This window comes from Fukomys damarensis, unplaced genomic scaffold (assembly GCF_012274545.1).
Source record: "Fukomys damarensis isolate Sample0158 unplaced genomic scaffold, DMR_v1.0_HiC HiC_scaffold_23, whole genome shotgun sequence".
NCBI classification, from domain to species: Eukaryota; Metazoa; Chordata; class Mammalia; order Rodentia; family Bathyergidae; genus Fukomys; species Fukomys damarensis.
The window spans coordinates 6,484,637-6,506,705 of record NW_022900935.1 but is presented as its reverse complement, the minus strand read 5'-3'; positions in this window follow the sequence as shown (position 1 = coordinate 6,506,705).

The following is a 22,069-nucleotide window of genomic DNA, read 5'->3' as shown; positions in this document are numbered from 1 at the left end:
CTTAGATTTATCCATGGATCCTTGGGTGCCCTTGGACTCCAGTTAAAGTAGCCCCTCCATAGAATGGAATACTACACAGGTGTAAAGAACCTTAACTTTACGATCAGACAGCCTCACTTCCAGTCCAGGCTCCAGCACTCACTGATTTTGTGACCTTTCTGAATGACAGTCTCCTCCCCTGGGAAATGACAGGGATCCGACATTGCCCAGTGGTCACGGGGGTACTATGTATACTGACCCTTTAGACTGATGCCTAGAGCCTTGGGCATGCTCCAAGTGGGCAGCTGTTCTAGCAACATGAAAATCAAAAATATTGAGTCCATCTGTGCTCTAAACCGGGTTCCAAGCACAGAAGTGTCTTCTTAACTCTCTGTTCTCCACAGGGCAGTGAGGATTCCTCAGCTGCTTCGTGACTCAGAAATGACTTTCTCATTCTGGATTCTGATCAGGGGCCCAGCCTCCCACCAGAGACAGAATGGTGCCATAGCATGCTGGCCAACAACTAGAGATCTGTGAGAAGTGACAAGGATAGGCGCTGGTCAATGCCAGAGGGGTTCCTGGGCTTACTCAGGATACCCACATAAGCAGTGGACACCCCAGAAGAACCCAGGGAGGACTGGAAATAGTTGACAAGCTCTGATGTTAGGTCACCAGAATAGTTTCCCCCTTTCTGAATGTGTCTATAATAATCTTCATTGCCTCCCCCACATCCTCTGCAGAGTGAAGTCTGTTCTCCTTAGAAAGACACTTAAGGCTTTTTATGTCTACCTTGCCAGCTCACCTCACAATTTTCCCCAGCACCCACCCTCTAGTTCTGTGGAAAGAAACTTCTAGGATGTCCCAGCACACTTCCAGACCTGCCTGACTTCACTCACACGGGTGTCGCCCTAAGAGCCCTCTCCCCTCCCCAGTCTGCATCCTTCACAGCCCATCCTGCTGAGAAGGGGTGGGCTCGCTTCAAGGTGATACCTGCTTTAAGGATTTTCCCTCCTCCTGTGAGCTCCCAGCTGGACCTCTCCTGGCCCTGGCTTCACGCTATGCATCCTCATTTACAGCCATATCTGGTCCTGGTTAAAGAGAACAGCTCTCAGGTACAGAGCCTCTGAACTCCTTGGATCTCACCCACCCACCCCTCACAGAGTGCCACAACCCCAGACATATAGGAAACGATGAATGAAGGGGCCACTGGACCAGAGATCTCCCCAAAGAGCCCTAAATTTCTGGATATCTGGCTGGCCCTTGAAAATGCAAGATTGCCCCATCCAAGTGGCCTCTTGGTCATCCAACCATTTATACACTTGTTTGAAAAACACTCGCTGTGGGCTATGTACCGTAGGAAATAAAGCAGTGACCCAAACTGGTAAGAACCCTGCTGTCATTAGAACTTACATTCTAACGAGGGGAGGAAGTAAGTTTAAAAAAATATGTAGAATATGTAGTACAACAGTTATCAAGTTCTCTGGAGATCAGAAAAATGGAAAGGCGAGAGACGTGTTTCAAGGTTCATATCAAAACACAGTACTTGAGTAAAGCCTCACTGAACAAGTGACAAATAAATGGGCAAAATCATAAAACAGGAAAGGGGGACAGCCTCTCAGGTCTCTACCGCAGGAGCATTTCAGACAGAAGGAACAGTTTCTGCTGCTGTGAAAAATGACCCCAAACTCAAAGCCACAGAAATTTTGTATCTTCCAGTTCTGGAGACCAGAAGCCTGAAATGAGTCTTCCAGAGCTAAAAGCAAAGTGTTCAAGACTACTTCTTGCTGGAGGCTCAGGGCAGGACTGGGTTTCCTTTCCTCCTCCAGCTCCCAGGGGCTGCAGCGTTCATCAGTATTCCTCAGCTTGTGGCTGCATCATTATAATTTCTGCTTTGATTATTACGCAGTCTTCCATAATCAAGTCTCCTTTCTTGCCTTGTATGAAGATACTGGTGACGACACTGGACCCACTCAGATAATCCAGGGTAATCTCCTCATCTCAAGATTTTTAACTTAATCACATCTGTGGAATCTCTTACACCCCTAGAAGGTAAAAACCATAGATTCCAGAGATACAAACAGGAATATTGGAGGAGGGAGACTTTTCAACTTGCCAAAAGCAGGAAGTGCAAGGGTCCCCAGACGGAACTACACCTGGGATGTTTGAAGAAGGACAAAGGGACAGGACGAGTGGGGCTGGAGTAGAGAGAGTGTGGTTCAGGACGGGAAATGAGCCTGAGGTATGGCAACTGTCAGGGTAAGCAGAGCCTTTACACAGGTTGTAACAATACTAGCCGCTGTGTTATTAATTCCTCTGAAATCTCAGGAGTTAAACCAGGTAGATGTGTATCTCTGCTCACTTCCCAGTCTCACGTGAGCCCAGCTCAGCTCTCTGAGCAATACTCAGGTCCTCCAGGTCTCAGAGCATTCCTGGGGTCCTTCAGACTAAGCTAGCAGTGGGTGTAGAGAAACACGAGGCACATCTCTCCGGACACGTCAGGTCTGGGCCCGGAAGATACGAATGTCACTTCTGTCTACTTTCTGATGGTCAAAGGCAATTGTGTGCTCCCCCAAGCCCCTGCCATCCTGTGCAAGGATAATAACAAATGTAGTCTTCCTTGATTACCAGGAAGAATATAAAACTATTTGGTAAACCCAGCTTTCCCTTTCCCCGCTGTCCTGTGGGACGTTGTAAGAATTTTTCCTTTTATTTAAGGGAGATGAGAACTCTTTAAAAATGTCGAGCAGAAGACTGACATGATTTGATTTAAAGTTTATTAAAAACACACACCCATGTTCCACATCCTGATTGTGGTGAACTTGAGTGTTTGCATTTGTCAAAACTCATTGAATCGTACATACACTTAAAATCTATGAATTTTATTGTATTTCAGTTATACCTCAATAGAGCTGATTTTTAAAGAATCACATAGATTGTTATTTTTAGAAAGGAATAGAAGGGAGGTAGAGGTGCCAGAATGAAAGCAAAGAGACTAGTTGGCAGGCTATTGCAATAATCCTGGCTTAGGGTCAGAGCTGCAGGGGCAGCAGGAAGTTGGGTTTGAGATGTGGTTTGCAGGTGAAAGCAAACAGGATTTGTTGACATCACAGATACAGCAAACAGGGTTAAAGCACAGGCTTTAGACTCATGTTTCCTATGGTTGAATCATGGTTCCACCACTTAATTATGATCTTGGGCAAGTGGCTGAATAAATCTGAGCCTTGGATTTCTTCTCTGTCAAATGTGATAATAATAATAATAATAATAAAATGATTTTGTAGGGTTGTTAGGAGGTTAAAATGACATCATGTATTAAAAAAAAAATACTGAGCATAGTCTCTGGCTCAAAGGGAGCCCTTGACACATTTCAGTAGAGATGACTGCTCTGGCTGGAGTAGTTAAATGAACTGTATCATGCAGAAATGCTTTACTTGACTTATCTTACCATTTGGAGGCCACAGAGCTCATCCTTTCTTCTCAACCTACATTGTAGTAACCAGAGTTGGAGGATTCACTAGCCAGGACCTGGGTTCGGAGTTCCCCATCTAGAGAGCTGACCTACTCTTTCTCTGAAGAAATCTTAACTAGCACGCTACTTTATAAGCTTGCTATAAGGTTAGGATCTATAAAGAATTTAGAAAGGTGCCTAGCACATGATAAGAGGTATGCAAGAATTCAGTCTTTATCATTGATTATAGTAGGCCCTGAAGCCTGGTCTCAGCAGAGCACAATACAGACCAGAAGAGAATCATAAAGTTTCTCATTGAAATAACCTAAAACAGAGGTGAGCAAGCTAAAATCTAAAGACCAGATTTGACCCTCCACTTGTTTTCATAAAGTTTTATTAAAACACACCCACAGTCACTTGTGCATGTACTATCTATAGCTGCTTTTATTCTACAACAAACAGCAGAGTTGAGTACTTGAGATGGAGATGGTATGGCCTGGAGAAGCTAAAATATGTATTTTCTCACCCTTTATAGACAAGGCTTGCCAACTGATCTAGAAGATAGCTAGCCCAATTCCTTCTCATGTGCACCAGTCCCACAACTGGTTCTGACTGAGCACCTCCAGGAATGAGCCTTCTGTTCCCCCCTACCACCCCCAGGCAGCTCAGCCGTTTTGCATATAAATTTGATGTTTAAAGGGTTCTTCTTAGGGGCCAGGGATTTAGCTCAGTGGTTCTGCCACCCACCCTGCAAACACAAGGTCCTGAATTTGATCCCCAGTACGGGCGGGGGACGGGGGAGGCTCTTCACGAGGGGCTCTTCTTGAGATGGATATAATTGACCTCCCCTCCTAACTATAAAACAAAGAACAGTGCAAGAATCCAATCTTGCACGGCAGTTGAGGGCCTGCCTGAAGCACTTAGGAACAAGGCACTGAAGCTAGGTGTCTCACTCATTTGTAGCATTTTCTCTTTCTTGTTAGACCACAGATTCCTTCCATCAAAAGTTAAATCTAAAATCCAGTTCTAAATTACAAAATAAAAAATTAAATTATTCTCCACGTACCCATGTGCAGATGCTCTCAACAGTGGGGTTACACCTCCATAAGCCCAGGACACGTTGAAAATGTCCTAAGTAAAAAGCACATTTGACATATGTAAGCTACTGACTATGGTAGATTTACAACACAGTTCACTGTAGCGGGTGGGCTATTTATCCCCGTGCTCCGGTTGCTGACCAGGAGGCTGGGACCCCGAGGCCGGCAGGGAGAAGCACCACCGCCTATGACGGAGTGCGGTAACGCATGCCGCTAGCCCAAGAGAAGATTAAAATTCAGAGCTCAAAGTATGATTTCTGATGAATGTGTATTACTTCCACACCATGGTAAAGTTAAAGAAAAAAGTCAAGCCATCGTAAAGTGAAGACCGTCTGTACTGTTTCCCAAGACAGAGAAGAATGTAACACATCTGTGAAAAAGTTTTACCCTCCAAAAGCATTTTCAGTGTACAGTTTCTCTGTTCGTAAGAGGACAACTTTTGTCGTTGGTAAGTCTAACCTCTCCAAAATAACTCCTAAAAAAGTTCTAAATGAAACAGAAGGAAGCTTTCCATTGGCATATACATAATTAATAGCTGAGGCTGAAGAGGCAGGCAGATCCAGCTTTCAACCCTGGCGGTACCGCTGATCACCAGGAGACTGCGGTCCATGATCTTCTCCAAGCCTCCGTCTTGGCTATTATTATAATTCCAATTGTACTGCACATCCTCCCTCTTCCTTTTTTCCTTCTCCCTTCCTTCCCTTCCTTCTTCTCAAGTCGGCATAAAAATTATTCTCTGTTTCCTCGCCTCCAATTAGATATTGATTAGAGTATCTTATTGAGAATGAGCACTTAATAAAAGTAAATAAGTTCTGACATTTTATTCTTACTCTTGAATAAAAATGCTCACCATCCTCCTGAAAATGAGCCGTCACATTTTATTTAACAGCACAAAAGATTTGTACATTTGGCCCTGCAGGAGCCGAGGAATCTATTTTCATTATAACAAACATTGATTTTGCATTAAAAAGTCTCATTATTTGAGATAATGACTGCTGGGCTCCTTAGTTATTCTTTTGGTTCCTAAATCATTAAAACTCTAACATTTAAAGAGCAAGTGGGACTGCACTGTTTCCCAAATTGTCACCAAGGAGCTGTTCCTTGTGTGCCCTCCTCAAAGGACAATTTCAAAACCTGTGGAGATGCAGAACCCCACGTATGTCCAATTCCTCCACTTGCAGTTGCAGAACTGCAAGTTCCAGTTGGACTTGGTTCTTGTACACCCATTTCGTGAATGAGAAGAGGAAAGAAAAATACCTCTGACCTCTGTGTTCATGCTCAACCAGTTCTTTGAATTGATGCTAATTTTAAAGGAGCTTGAGAGAAAGATGGACCAGCATCTGTCCTCAGACTGGGAGTTGGTGGCATACTGGTGGCCACGGTGGTGGCAGAAGCACCCGGTGGGCCTACCTTCCACCACCAGCAGGATAAATGATTGACTCCAGGAATATTCCACCATGGATGGTTTTCCACGGTTATACTCTCTGATCCAGGATGTTTATGCTGCCTGAGACCCGGATGGACATCTCATTGGCAAGCCACGTGCGACACAAGTGAGTTTTGCAGAATTTCAACCACATGTACCGATTTGGATAATGTATTCTTTCAGAAGCCCGGGCTGAGCTTTAAACAAAGCATAATCCTACCTGCATATCAATTTCCCCAGGATGGTGAGGAAGTGGGGGGGAGCCCGAACTGTGATGCTGAAATGCTTTCAGCAGCAGCATTTCCATTTGGGGTTTAGCAGTGGGGACGTCCGAGCAGTATTCACAGTCTCCCGGTTCATTAACAGGAGCACAAGGAAGGCAGGGGGGAAAGGTGGGGGAGTGAATCATAAAATATGAAAGGACTTCCCTGGAAATTGGCATCAATGTGATTTATTCAATCCAGACCCAGGCTCAACTATTTGAAAATAATTGAATAGTTGATACCCACTGCCACTCGTAAGTGATGGGAACATGGGCTGGGGGTGGAATGAAGGAAGGTGCTGGAAGGAATTTGAGACGTCCCAGATCATAGCCCTCCCCAGTCTTCTGGAAGAAGAAAAGGAACTCTCCCCTGGACCCCACCTGAACCACCACTCACTTTTTAGAGGAAGCTCCCTCTTAACTGCCTTCCTGTCCACACAGGCATGGGTTTCTGCACTGTCGCAATCGCCCTACATAAACAATTTTACATCCTACCATTTATATATGGCATTGTATTCTAAGCATTTTCTCTTTGTAAAAAAATCTTTCATTTTGAAAACTATAAATAAATGACACTTGCTCATGATAAGAATTGCAAAGAACATAGAAATATAAGGAACATTTCCCCTCTTTCTACATAGACACCTATCTTCTAAGGCTGCTACTATAAATAGCTTAAGGGTCGTCCTTCCAGACACTTTTCTGTGTCTAAAAGTGCATGTGCACATACACACACGCGCACACGCACACACACATAATTTGAAACTTCTTTTGCAAAACAGAATCCCATTTGCAACTTTTTCACTTAACAATCTTGTGAACATATACCCACGTCAGTACATTCAGAGAGCCACTTCTGCCTTTTTATCAATTATACACACTTTACTGACTATTTTATTTATTCCTCCATTGCCAGGCAATTAGAGTACGTTCTACGATTATCACAAACAGTGCCCTTGTGCCATCTCACGTGAGTAGACATCCATCTAGGCAAAAGTTTCTGCAGAATTGATTCCCAGCAGTGAGAGCGCAGGATCTCAGCATGTGACCCATAAACGTTTTCCAAATTGTTTCAGGCATCCCAATTATCACTTTCAATACCTGCAGAACCACCTTTTGAAGACAACCAAACTTGCTTAGCAGAAAGAAAAACTAAGTCCCTTCAAAGCTATCCTATCTGCCACTGCCTTCATACAGAAAAAGGAAAGTAATTTGGTGAACCCCTGAGGCGGGATCTGGAAAGGCAGAGTAGAGCCAAGAATTCGGTGTGGAATTTGAAGTTTCCGAAAGGATCTGCCAGAGATGGGAATGTGTGGGAAGCTTATGGGAAGAGAAGAATGCTACAGGAATACAGCGAGAAACATGGCAGTTCCTATGAAAGAAAGCCAAACAGCCATAACATTCCCCACGTGGGTTTTAGCAAACAGGTGTTTGAGACCCAGGCACCTGATCTTCACTTACAAAGCATAGTTTGTGCTGTGCAGGTAGAAATTGAAGAGTGAACGAACTATGGAGGAAAGAGGGAAATTCTTCATTTGGGCGCTTGTTGATCTCTGCAGAGTAAATAGCCCTATCCCTTGGTCCATAAATGCCCACAGGATCTTCCTGTGAACCGCTGATAAAATTCCGCTCCACCCAAGAGCCCAAGGCCAGAGGACCCTCCCTGAGCAGAAGAAATCAGAGCTGTCCAGCCTGAAGCGACAATCTAGGATGATGCTGCGGAAATCCCAGTGGGTTAGGAAGTCAGCTACAGTACAGACTGAGAAAAGGCTGATAATCTCCCTTGAGAGCGGATAGGAATTCCTAAGGGGACTTCCTTCCACCTGGTGCTCTAGTTTGGGGTACTGCCCTGCTGTTACACTTTTGATTCTCATCCACCAGTTGCTATTCCAGCAGCGCTAGGATGAACACAGTTAGCACGCATTCAAGACTGCAAGCCACCCTTCCCCTGCGTCTTCACCATCGCCCTTCCCTTTCTGACCTGCACACCACTGGCCACTCCACCACCATCCTCGCCAGTCCCCCAGCACATGCTCTCCTCTCCCAGCCCTTCCCTCTCCCTGGATGCGTCCACCAAGGCTAATGGAAGCTGCACCCTTTCCTTTCCAGACATGTGTTGCCCTTCCCCCATTGCATGAGCATTGTTTCCAGCAGGCCCCAGGGACACCCAGTCCAGCCAGATTCAAACACTCCCTCTACAAGGTTTCTCAGAAGAATCGGAACCCCCACAAACCCACTTTGGTTTAAGTGGTTTCCACACCATTAACTCCCTTCTGCCTCCACGGCCTGGACAGCTCCCCAGAGGAGGAGACCCAGCCTCAAAGACACAGCAATTTCCATGCATCTGACCTTGACTTATTGTCTAGCACAGTCTGAGTCCTGTCCCAGACTCTCACAGCATCCCTGTGACAGTCCCCTGAAAGGTCAAAAAGAATTATCCCCCCTTACATCTGTTACACAAATGGAGGCACCGAGGTTCAGAGGGCCTTGGCCCCTGGCTTGGTCACCCACCATTGATGGAGGGCTCAGATCTGCCTGGGAGCTCAGCCATCTTCCCTCTGGCACAGGAGCAGGGCTCTGAGAGGTGATTCATCCATGTGACATCCACGGGTTTCTTTCCAAGAGACCTCATGTCTATTCATACACAAAAGGAATAGGAAAGGAAATATATCTCTTCACCTTTTTTTTTTTTGCTTTTTTGTTTACTTTTGTTGTGTTTTTATTTTTGTTTTTTAATGTTGGGTTTTTTAGTTGTTGTTGTTGTTATGGGATTTTTGACGTTAAAAGAGGAGTCCATCCACTGGGGAGTCCATCCTTTGTTCTATGGATAAACTGAAGCTCAGAGAGGATTGAAAGCTTGACTAAGTCACGCGGTGAATGTGCAGTCCTTGTGTTGTGTTGACTCTGAGCTCCATTTCCAGAGTTGTCTTCCCTGTGCGGTTCTGAGACAGGGGTAGCCCCAAGAGGAATGTGCATTGGATTCAAACATGAGAAGTGGGGCGGAGGCATCATGTGCCCACAGGTCTGGGTAGGAGGATTAGCAAGGCCATCACTCTTGTGGGTGTGGCCCAGCCCCTGACTCCCACTGTGGGACAGGGCCAGCAGCCAGGCAGGTGGCAGCTCCACTGGATCTTACCTTTCAACTTCTCCAAGTGCTGGGGCCTATTGTGTGGCTTTATGGCAAGTGACTAGCTCTTCCACAGATCACCCATATCAGAGGCAGCAGGAGACAGACCAGGACCCAGCTGGGACAGATACAGGTCCCAACAGTTCCCTCGTGGTCATTCTCCTCCTTGGGGGTGGCAGGTCATCCTTTCAAGCTCTGCTTTGTCCTTGCTGGCCTGTCCTTCCTGTCCTTCTTCCCTCCGCAGCTGCCAGCCCTGCTGACTCCAGGCCCAGAGCAAACACACGGGCAGACTGACATCACCGCCTAGAACACAAGCAGTCACAAAAGCTGCAGCCCTAGCAAGAAGCCCTCAGATCACTCACTCACACTGATACAGGGACCTAACTACAGACTGCTCCTGGCTCTTTGCCACTCTCTGGAGCCAAAGAGGTGGCCTGGGCCCAAGGAGATCACTGCTTTTTCACTGGGGTGTCTGAGATCTGGTTCCCCAGACCAGTGGCCAAGGAAGACATGTGTCACCCTTCCCCCAGTATATCAGCATTGTCCCCAGCAGGCTCCAGCCTGTTCCCCTCTCAAGCCTCAGAGGACTGCAGGGCAGATGTATTATCTTGGCCCCACATCTTCTCCTCTCCAGGCTGGGGGTGTTGAAGGCTATTTATTTCTCCCAGTCCCCAGGCCCATAACCTCTGAGCTGCCTCGGATGCCTGCTGTCCCGAGGACTCTGTTAATCAGACAGTAAAGATGTCACACCGCCAGCTTGGCCATTGCCCAAGCAAGCCCTGGGCTGGCCCTTCCTCACATCACTGCCGCCCGCATGCTGAGCTGGGGCTTATTACTGTCACCCTGACAGGCTCCTACAGTCTGTGGCAGGGCAGAGCCTCTGCACACTGTGGCACTGAGCGAGGGACTTCAAGACCAACTGTTCTGCATTCCTCATCAGCTCCTTTCCTTCCTTCCAGAAGGTCCCTACAGCCCAGAGGCTCTCCCTTCTCCAAGCTGCTTCTGAGAGAAAGGTCACAATGAATCTGTGGTCCCAGATGGACCTGGGTTCAAGTTTGTCGATTGCATTTACCAGGTCTGTGACCATGGAGAAGTCACAGGACCTCTTTGAGCTTAGGCGCTTCCTTTATAAGAGGAACAGATCAACGTTAACCTGATAGGAATGCTGTGAGGGTTAAATAAGGTGTCGTGTGTGAAGTACATAGCCCAGAGTCCAGCACATTATAATGTACTTCATAAATGGAAGCCATTCATTCATGTTACTATTTTTTATCATTATGGCCATATGGGTAGGGACTGTATTGGACTTGTTTTCTCTACTGCTCAGAGAGTGCGGAGATCATAAGAGCAATCAATACCTTCTGGTTAAATGAACAAATAAGCATATAAGTGTTACCTGATTAGGCTCAAAGTATGTTATAGGTAGAATAGATAAAGTTACATTTCAGCCCCCTTTTCTCAAATTTGATCAACTGTGACCTCCTCCAAGTTTTCCTCTAACCTGCAGACCACAAGCAGTGACTATAGGAACTTCTTCCGTGGCCAAAGACATTCACACCTGCGAGGGATGCAGGGCCAAACCACCTGATTTGGACATCTCCAGCTCTGTGCACAGCTCTCCTTCACCACACAGTCCAGAGTCCAGCCCAATTAAAAGGTTTCCTAGCAGCATCCCAAATTAACAGATGAGAAAACCGAGGCACAGAGGTTGTCCCTCACCCGCAGTCTGAAAGCAGACTTCAAACTCTTGTGCTGCCTACCATAAAGAGATCGTATCCATATCTTATGTACTCTGTGAGGTAGCTATTAACACCTTCATCTACAGGTAAGGAAGCTGAGACTCAAATTGAGTTAGTGATTGGATTAAATCCCCACAGCTACTACAGTGGCCTCATTATACGTGGAAATTCAATTCCAAAGCTGGTATATCAGATAACAGATGCATAAAGTTCAACTTAAATTGATCACCCTTTCAGGAACTCGAGAGTTTGCCTTGTGTGTATCCTAGTATTCATTTGCCTAACCACACTCAAGTTTAAGAACTATGAGCCTCTGAAGGAAAGTCTGCCAAATGACTTCGGGACATGAACTCCTTCGACTCGTGGCCCTCTAGGTCACTGGGTGCCTCTGACCAAAAGGAGGCACAGGAGAGATGACCGCTCCTGCCAGGTCTGTATAATCATGGTTGTGTCCACTGGTCTTATCATATGTGAACAGATGTCACTCTTGGGCTGATTAAGTGAGTAATGTCTATAAAAGCACCAGCACAGCAACAGGCTGAGCGTTCGCACTCAGTGTGCATGTGCTGGGTTGGAGTCTAAAAACACAAACTCGCTCCATAACCATGCATCAGGTTTCCACTACGTACTGCACACAGGACTAGGCATTGGAAACACCAGCGAGGGAGACAGACAGGAGCCCTGCCCTCACGGAGCCCACATCCTGATCAAGGGGACGCACAGAGCGCAGGTGCACTGATGGATGTGTGAGAGTCAGGTAGGGTGAAGTTATGCGAAGAACAGTCACAGTGGATGGTGGGATAGAGAGAGGTGGAGACTATTTTTAGATAAGTCAGAGAAGGCCTCTCAGAGACGGCAACATTTAAGCCAAGAGCTAGACTGATCTAGGCAAATCAGTCTTTAAAAAGTACGAAACCTGCTTACCTGTTCTTGCCTTTCCAAATTAGCACTTTATTGTGTGGCCTGCGCTGAACAGCAGTCTCAGCCATGCTCTTGGGCACTGGACTCCAATCCATAAAGGGGGAGGTGGAACGGCGAGTGTCAGTGTTACAGTTAAATGTGGCTCTTCTGCAAAAGCTGAATCCGGCACAGACCCCACGGGCAGTGTGCCCCAAAAGAGCTTCTGTGCTGGGGGGAAAAAAAATCCCTCTGTGGTTATGGAGACAAAAAATAGCAATGACCTGAGCCAGAAAACTTCATTTCGAACTTGGTGATGCTTCTGTGCCCCCAGGCTCTGGAGCCTGGAAGAATCCTCAGACAGGCCTCGCACTTCCATTCAGCAAGTGCTTCCTGCTCAGAGCTTCAGTTGATTCATTCCCTTATCTGTAGGCGGGGAGACTGAGGCACAGAGACAGACAGTCCGGAGAACTTGGTCTGGGGCCAGCTAAGCAATATGTGCACTTGGCTCCCAGAGAAACATGGCAGTGGTGGAGGAGAGGGGAAGGTCAGACCTAAGGGCATGGTCAGCTGTAACTGCTGAGCCCAGGACACCGACCTCAGGAGAGGCACTGTTAGCAGAAAAGAGGAGCAGCTTCCTGCAGCCCCAGCACTGCTGGAAAGGCCACCTAGATGCCCGCCTCTGTCTTGGCCTAGCTCTGCCTTTGCTCCGCAGCCATCTGGGGGCCCACACTTCCATTTTATCCCTAGCTCTGAAACTCCTTGGAGGAAGGAACCGTGACCTTTCATTCCCTACGGGACTCCCAAGTCCCTGTGCCGGGCAGTTCCCCTGTCATTCTCTTCACGCAACACCCATGAAGAGGTGACTCTTCCCATTTTACAGATGGAGCCTGGGGCTCCAGTGGGGGCAGCTTTCATGGCAGCCGCTGTCCACTCTCTCACCCCAGGTCACCGCTCAGTGCACAGCTGAGATCCCCGCCCAGTCTGTGGGAACAGAAGCAGTGCTCTACGAGGCTCATCTCCCAACGAGCCAATGGGCGGGCTCCTCCAGGTGTCCAGGCAGAGCCATGCGGGTTGTCTGGACTGATAGCCGGCTCCTCACACCCTGTAGCCCCTCTCTGCCAGGCCCGTGCCCACCCTCTGGATTCGGGTGATGTGTGAGGCTGGGCGCTAATTTACACTTGTTTAACTACAGCTGCCGCCCTCCCGCCATGTGTCTATCCGCCATTTACTGTGCTTTCCAAAGCCCTGCCCGGCACTCAGGGGCATTTCCTGCCTGCGCTAATGGAGGAGAATAGACGCATTATATGTGAATAATGGATTATGATGATACAATTTGGGTCTCTTAGCTCTCACTGAGCCTAGGCTGGCCTTGCATTATTGATAACTTACACACACCTTCCCAAGCGTGTTTATGTAAATATTTAATAGGGAAAGCAAGTTAACCCTTTTGGTTTCAGCCTTTTGCAGAGTGTTGAAAGTATAAGGCTGTGGGGTGATTTGGGGACCCCCTCAACGAGATGAGACCATGAGTCAGGCCCCCTTGGGAAATCCAGAAGATTCCCAAGAAGCTCGCGTGGTCACAAGGAATCTGTGGCCTGGAGGTGTGTGTCTGTCCAAGAACCAAAAGAAAAGGGTCGTTTGCCTCCCCATGAGGGACTTAGCCCTGGCCAAGAAGACAGGTTGGTCTAGCCCAGGCGGAGAATGTTGGGGATGAGGGGCACAGATTTCTGAAAAGCAGCCCAGCTGAATCTCACCACTGAATAAATCAAACCACTGCTTCCTATTTTACATGGCTGATTTCCTGTACCTTCACACGGCTTCCACGTTTTACACTCCATTTCACGTTGGAAGGCAGTGCTTTAGAGGCCACCTGGGTTTCTACCTGAGCTCCATCACTTACCTGCTGGCCAGCAAGTTGCTTAATCTCTCCGTATACTGGCTGTCACATCTGTGAAATGGGCAGTTTACGTCCTGGTCTCCCAGGTACTCATGGGTTGGCGCAAGAAACCTGAGCACATGTACTGCATACCCAAAGTGACTCGTTCAGTGGCCAGCATGTGGGATCCACTGAGCGGTCCCCATTATCATGCAGCAGCAATTGTAAGATTTCCCCAAAGGTCCACATGGCGTGTCACGCCATACATTCATTGGCAATGTAAAACGTAGATGTGCTTCCTGGACTAATGAAATATGGCGGTTATTTTGCTAACATTACATTTCTACCAATGAAACAATTTTGTCCCCTTGAGGAAGTCACAGAGGAGGCAAATGCCCCATCTGCTTATGCTGCGGGTAGAGGCCCAAGAAGAGTCAGGCGACCCAGCATGACCTCCCTCTTCACCTAACACCAGTACTGCCAACCTGGACACTGGCTTCTCCCAGCTTTTCTCCCCGTGTGTCCTCTCAGGTTGCCTGTGACACCTGCCCTTCTCAGAGCAGGCATTGCCTCCTCAAGCTGCTGAGCTTTCCATATGCTAACTCCTTTGCCCAAATATCCTTCCTCCTTCGTCTTCCTGGAAACTCTGACACCTTCAGGATCCGGCTGCATCATCATCTCCTCCGCCAAACCTCCCCTACCTATTGACGGATCGTGTCTTAAAATTGAAACGGTCAGTGTGTTCTTCCGCCTGCCACTTGTAGGTTCGAGGTCCCCAGGGACAGATTGTGGGTCTGATGGATTTCTCTCTGTATGGCTCGACCCTCCTCTGCTCCGCCTGGTGCTGGGCACTATGGGAACACCGCAGTGCAGGTGACAGATAAGTCTGTGCCCTCACAACTTCGCACGCTAGAGGGAGAGGACAGACGGTACACACAAGAAACAGAGACTAGTCTGGAAAAGGGGTTAGTGCTGTGGAGGGGGAAGGAGCACTACAGACAGCAGAGGAGGAAATGTACTTTAAATAGACTAGTCAAGGTGAGCCCTTGACCTTGATCTCATCACCTTGAGAAGGCGACATCTAAGCAGAGGTCTGAGGGAGACAAGGTAGTGATGAGAATCAACAACCAGTCCAAAGACCCTGAGGTAGGCATGTGCCTCGTGTGTGCAAGGAAGCAACAAGGCAGTGGGAGGGCTTGGCAGCAGGCAGGCTCAGAAGACTGCACAGGGCCTTGTGACCTTGGCAAAGACTTCACCTCTTACTAGGCGGACACAGGGAGCTACTGGAGGACCTTGAGCAGCGGAGTGACTGGTCTGACTTAAAGGGACTTGTTCTGGCTGCTATGTGGAGCTCAGACCACAGGGAACAAGGGCTGAGGCATGCAGAGTGTGAGGTCACAAGGGGGAAAGTGAGGCAGAAAGAGGCACCGAGGGCTGAGCCCCGGCCCTGTGACGCATCAGGTGGGAAGGCAGGAGATCCAGCAAAGAGGCAAAGACGGAGCGGCCCTCCGGGTCACAGGAAAATCATTTGTTGGAACTTCAGCACACTGGCACTGTGACAAACAGCCGTGACGAATCAACTTCCACTAACTGAGTACATACTGTTAGAGTTTTCACGTACAATTTTTGCTTTGATCTTAACCTTCAGAGACTTTTATTTCCTTCTCACAGACTCAGAAAGGTGAACCTGCTCCACCAAGGTCCCACTGCACAGCAGCAAAACCCAATCTTCCAGACACCCTAACCAACATCAATCAACTGTCTAGAGAGAGCTGGGTGCTCTTTACAGATATCATTGAATATAATAGCCTCAACATCCTTGCAAAACTAATGTCGTTTCCTCCCATTTTACAGATGAGGAAACTGAGGCTTAGAGTCTCAGTAAGTGACCTCCCAAAGTTGCTCAGAGAGGAAATGTCTGCCAGGGATTTGAATACTGGCCTCTTGCCTTCTCTTAGATTCTTGGGATTCTTCTAAGTCTGGAAACTGGAGATTTGGAGAAGGGAACAGGGATTAGAAGATTAACTGTGGGTTCTCAGATTGAAATGCTAGTTTGTTTGTTTTTTTCCAGAGACCAGATGTTGAGCCGGTGCCACAGGGCCCTTGCTGCATCCCAGGCTGGGAACAGGGAGAGAGGGGCCTTCCTTACCACAGCTAGGCTAGGCGCTCCCAGGGAGTTCCCTTCCTCCTGCCTACCTAGCATCTGCCCTCCGCCAGCTCCTGCCTGGATGCCAGATGTGCCAGCTGTGGCTCCTCTCCATGGAGAGCCTCATTTATTAATTAACGTGGACGCCAAGGGGGCAACTTCTCAGGCCCAGCCTCAGAGCAGATCTTGGCACATTTTTCAGACTTTGTTTAATAATTTATCATCTTTTAATTATAAAAATAATTAGCACAAGAGCGATGATCTGTGCTCTGCCGAGAGCAGACCAGGGGAAGAGTTTTCAGACAGTGCCAGCACCCAGAGAGGAGAGGAAAGTCTGGCTCGGAGCCACGTGTCCTCTCCAGAGCCGGCTTGTGGACTCAGGGTCTTAGAGACTCTGTCTGGCTTTGGGTAGGACTTTGAGGGGGACTCTAGGACCCACCACTTCCTTGGGAGTTTGAGGCTCCTGCTCCTGCTTTACGTGATTCACTGGGTACCCTGTGGGAAGATCCCTCCCTTCTAAGTCTTGATTATCCCATCTGCAAAATGAGAGTTAGAGTGGATAATGCCTAAGGAGACTTTTTTCAAAGTGCCAGAAACTGATGAGGTAGCAAATGCAGAAGCAGTAGCTTCTGGCTGTGAAGAGAGTGACCTGGGGTGTCCACAAGAGCCATGAACTCTCCTGTGATCCCCTCCCCTCCACTGCCAGTAGGAGCATGTGCTTCTCTGTGACCCCAGAAGTGCTAGGACAAGACTCAGTTCTGTCAAGCATGAGCTGTGTGGTCTGGAACAAGCCCTTCCCCTCTCTAAGCCTCAGTTTACCCACAGGAAAAGTAAAAGTGATCATTCACGGCCCGTTGACCTCACAGAGAAGATCCAATGGATGATATGATTTGCCGTGAGAGACATTGATCTCATCCTGTCCTGGACTGAATTGTCACTTACTGTCCAAACTGCAGGCTCCGGGGGGGGCAGATGCTCTGCGTCCAGTTTAAGGAAGAGTGAATGAGCAAGCTAAATGCTCTGTGAGTTCCAAGACCAGTCTTGAGGTTGTCCAACCTGTACAGGTACACACACATCCTAGCCTAGGGGCTCAGTAGTTGGGTGGCTCTAGATGCAACCACAGAATTTCAAGAAGGCAATTCGGCCTCTTGCAGGGCCTTGTGCAAGCTGCTTAGCCTCCAGGGCTTTGGTCTCTGTGTGTAATTGGGGATATCTGTCTTAGCTTTGGGGAACGCAGAAGCAGACCCTGAGATAAGCACTCCGGAATTGAATAGTTGCAACAGACATCACATAGTCCTTCAAGGCTAAACTATTTACTGTCTGACCCTTTGCAAAAGAAGTCCTCCGGTCCTTGGTCTAGGACATAGCATAGAACTCCCTCAGAGTGGTCTCCCCTGAAGGAGAGAGGCTGCGTTCTTTATCCACAGCTCCATTCCACTTGTAACCACTCCCAGGAATCCTAACAACCACTCTGCCCACACCCAGTTGGAGAGGCGCACACTCCAGCAGCCAGAGAAACCCTGAAGCCAACTTGAGCTATGTGCAGAGCAGTGAGTGTCAAGGGGAAACTGGGGCTCTGGGCACCTGAGGCCTCTGCTCCAACATCTGGCTAAGCTGCTCTGAAACTTGTCCTATGAGCACCTCAATGAAATCATTCTTGGGTTATTCCACAATGAGCTGCCTTTACCTCCTCTCTTGCCTGTCTGTATTTCTCGGGTACCATGCATTGCTGAGCTCCGGGGCATTCTGTCCTGGGAGGAAGGTTCCTCTCCAGGCCCTAGTTCTCCTGTCTGGTCAAAGCTGTACTGGTTCCCCTGGACACTTTTCCTGCTTCTTTCCCAAGTGTACCTTGCCACCACTAACCCAGAAGTCCTTCCACTTGGAATCTGTGCTCTTCCCTGGGTTTTGGTCCCAGGGGCAGGGGCAGCCCTGGCCTCCATCTGGGGAAGAAAGTCTTTTCTTCCCAAGTTCACTGTGTTGCTCTTGAACCCTGCCACTCTCGATCATTGTCGCCTTGCTCTCCTGGATCTGCCTCAACTCTCACCGTCCTGGGGAATATTCTAGGCAATCGTCTCTGGGCTACTTTTGCAGAAGGACATAAGTAAGTGGATTTGGGCAGATGGCAGTTGGCACAGTCAGGGCTCAGCCAGGGCCTGGGATGCATGTTCAGATGAGGGTCAAGGCAGGGCCTAGATTCCAGTTCAGGATTCAGACTGAGGCTGGATCAAGGCAAAGCCCAGATTCAAGATCAGAGCTTACTTGACCAAGGTCCAGGGACCCCTCTAACCAAGTTGCCATGCGTGCCCAACTGGCTTGTCTAACAGTTCAGCCCAGGCCATGGCATCCGTCCTTTGGCTCACTATCCTGGCATCTCTAGGAACCTCCTCCAGCCCATCCCTCCCCACTGGGGCGCCCGCATTCCCTTTCACGTGTACACCCTCCTGGCCAGGCGGCAAGGATTCCCAGGTCCATCTGTCTGCTGAGCTGTCGTGGGAACCGAGCTCAGCGAACGGGCCCGAGCCGTCTCCCTCTGGAGCCTGCCTCCAGACTGTTGGTGTTCGCGGCTCTGCCTCGCAGCCTCCGAGCTGGGCTCGCACTGCTCAGCCCAAACACCGTCCACTGCTCAGTTCCAGCCAGCACCAAGTACTCCCCAGATGGGCAGAGACCGCACCGAGCTTGCCTGCCTCCTGCCTCAGGCACTGCTCGCTCCCTGCCCAGGGAGAGGCCCAATCCCCAGGCTCACTGCACTGGGGCTGGGCAGGGCTGGCAGAGAGCAGAGAACTGGCCATCACCAGCAGTAGGGTCCGGGCATCACTCACCCAGTGAATGCCTCCAGTCTTGACCTTGGGCCTTGGGATGCCCAGCCCATCTCCCACCAGGGTCCTGTCAACTGCTGTCCTCTGATTGCAGAGCTGCCAGGCTCTGGGGGAGCTCAGGTGAGTCATGGTCCCAATGCTCCCACAGGACCTCTGGCTGGGCAGCTCCAGGCAGCATTCAGTTTTCAAATCAAGCAGCCCTTATTCTGGGCTTGAATGCCAGGGGTACCACTGTGACTCTGGGCCTCAGGTTACCTACTTGTAAATGGGTCTAATAAGGTCTAGCTTCTAGGTTGGAGTAAAGGTTAAATAACTTAAACAGTGTGAAGCTTAGTAGAGGAGAGTTTTAAGCATGCCTCTGCTGTATGGTTTGTTCAGCACCCCAGGACCCCTTTTCTCTGGCCATCACCCTCTTCTTATACCAAACTGACCCTTCTCCGCAGCACTTACGTTTGGCGCAGTAGCTAATCACGGGGCCTGTCCTCCGTGGCCTCGGAGTGAGCACGAGCTGACTCACGGATGGAAGCAGAGCACAGAGAGGGCAGAGCGCGGCAGTGGCAGTCCCCAGACTCCTGGATCCAACCACCCCTGGAACCTCCCAGACACTGAGCTAACACCTCCCCTTCGGCTGAAACTGTTGGATGTGAGCTTCTGTTCAAGATGACAGCGTTCAGAAACAGACAGGAGGCACATGTCATGGTGAGCACCTTGGCCCTGAGGCCTAACTATTGGGGTTCAAACCCCAACTCTGATACTCATGAACATCTGACCTGCTGTGTCAGTTTCCTCATCTGTAAAGCGGGGATGATACTAGTACCTCAGCCTAGGAGCAATGACGAAGACTCAAGTAATCAATTTATTTTAAACGCTGATGAAGTGTTTGCTAGTATTTGCTATTCGTCATTCCCTGCTCAGCCCTTCTTTTCTCTAATCCAGAAGACAGGATCATATATACTCAGTAGTTGTGGGGGGACCCTACACTGGAATGTCCTAGTGCACACAGGTGATGTGGACTCCACTCTCCAGGAAGGTTGGGTGCTCACATGGCTGCTGATGCAGCACCACCAAGATGAAGCTGCACCCACAGCACCCTCTTGGCACCCACTGCACAGTGAGCTGCCCCCCAGGAGGCCTGTCAGGTTGGCCAGGCTTTGACTAAGGCTCCAGGCACCAGTTTGGTCTATGGAAATTTTATCTGCTGCCGGAGAATTCTGTGAGCAGCTGGTGCCTCCGGGGTCCAGTGTATCAGACTCCCCAAGAAACCCCACTTTCCTCCCCAAACATGCTGTCCCCAGCTGTCACTCAGCACCCAAGACAGGTGCTTGTGAATCCAAGGAAACGGTGATACAGACCTGTGGGCAGAGGGAGGTGAGGGCTGCAGGGAAGAGTGGTCAGAAAAGACTTGCAAGGACCTCAGAGAACGTAAAGTGACTTTGTAGTTCAGAGAGGACCAGGGAGAGAGGAGCAATGACAGAAACCAGGTAAGAAAAGTTCACATCAAGAAGTAACCCCTACCCCAGGCCATATCTAAAGAGGATGTCGTGCCTGGCAAAGGACCTGGGTGAGACCTGGGCCCGGGGCTGAACAAGGTATGGTATATTGTTGAGCCCTGTTATGTTTTAAATATAAAATGTTCTCCAAAGACTCACGTATTGAGGGCTGAATCCCCAGTGTTAAGAGGTAAGACCTAGAGTGATGATCGAATCATGAGGCCCCTGACCTCGTGAATGGATGAACCCACTGATGGTTTCCTAGCTGGATGAGCTACTGGGAGGCGGGGCCTGGTTGGAGGAAATGGGTCATAAGGATGCGTCTCGGAAGGCTATATCTGGTCCCCAGCTCCTTCCTCTCTGGCTCTTCCACTCTCTCTCAGCTTCCCTGAAATGACAGCTTTGCTTCATCATGCCACGCCTCACCACAGGCCTGAATCAGTGGAACTCGCTGACCATAGACTGAATCCTCTGAAACCGTGAGCCAAAGTAAATCTTTCCTCTGCTTATTGATTTTTCTCGGGTATTTATTTGGTCAGAGCAATGGAAGCTAACACAAGGCACCAGGTGCTATGATGAGCACATTCTTTGTACTGTGTAAGTTTATCTTCACAGTAACTTATGACATAGGTGCCGTGACATCAGTCATTTCACTGATGAGAAAACTGAGGCCCAGAGTAAGCGATTTGCCTGAATCCCATTGTTTTTCAATCATCAAGGGTTGAAAACACAAATAGGGCCCAGCAGAGCAGGGAGACTGTGGAGGACAAGAGCTCTCGTACCCATCTAGAGGGAGCCGCCCACTCAGTTCCTGCTGACCAGCTGAAGGACTAAAAAGGCAAGAGTGGCCGCTAGGCCCAAGCACAATGAGCCAAGTGCCCTGGCAATGGAGCCCAGAGCCAACCATCTTCAGAGACCACTGATGCCAGCCTTCCATGGCCATGACCCTGTGTGGATGATCAGAGTCCAGGGAGTCCTGGACCATACCAGCACCCTCCCAATGCTGCTCTTCCTTGACCTTCACCAACCCCAGGTCCCCAGCCCACCCCCCCAAACTCCACCTGGAGCTAACAGCTTCCTAAGTGTCCCCTCCTCCTCCTGCCTTAACTGAAACCAGGCTCCCTCTCCTGAGGGTGCCTCATCCCTTGCAGCCCCTTCGGAGGCTGTTGTGTGCTCTGTCAGTCCCAGGGCTCGCAGCTACAATCCATCTGGCTCTCTGTTGCAGTCTTTGGCCACTGATTTTCTTCTCATCTAAAAACCATGCACCGTGGAGTCGCTGTCATTCAGCTTGGGCCCTGTACCTGGCCTCACTGCTGAGGGACCTGTGGCTGCTGCTATCCTGATCAGGCCCACTCTCCCAGTCATTACAGACCTGGCACCCTGCTTATCCTAAGCTGTGCCTTTATCCTTCACAGGTGCCACCCACACAACTCCCAGACCAATGTCCTTCTCCCCCACTCCCCCAAGCCACCTGCTCCCTGTCTCATCATGAGTCTTGCCCCAGACTCCCCTGAACTGCTTTCCCCACCTGCATCCGTAACTCCTGCACCCTACTCTACATGATCACCACCTCTCCTCTCTTCCCTCTAGGTCCTCCCTTTGCTTCGTAAGAACTCCATCGGCTTTGTTCATTTCCTCAGTTTGCCAGCCCACTCCTCTCCTCCATGTCTCCTTTTGTCTGGCGCAGCTTCCGTGTTACTAACACTCCTGCCGTGCCGCACTCTCTTTCCTCCACCTACTCGTCCACACCTCCAGTCTTGGAC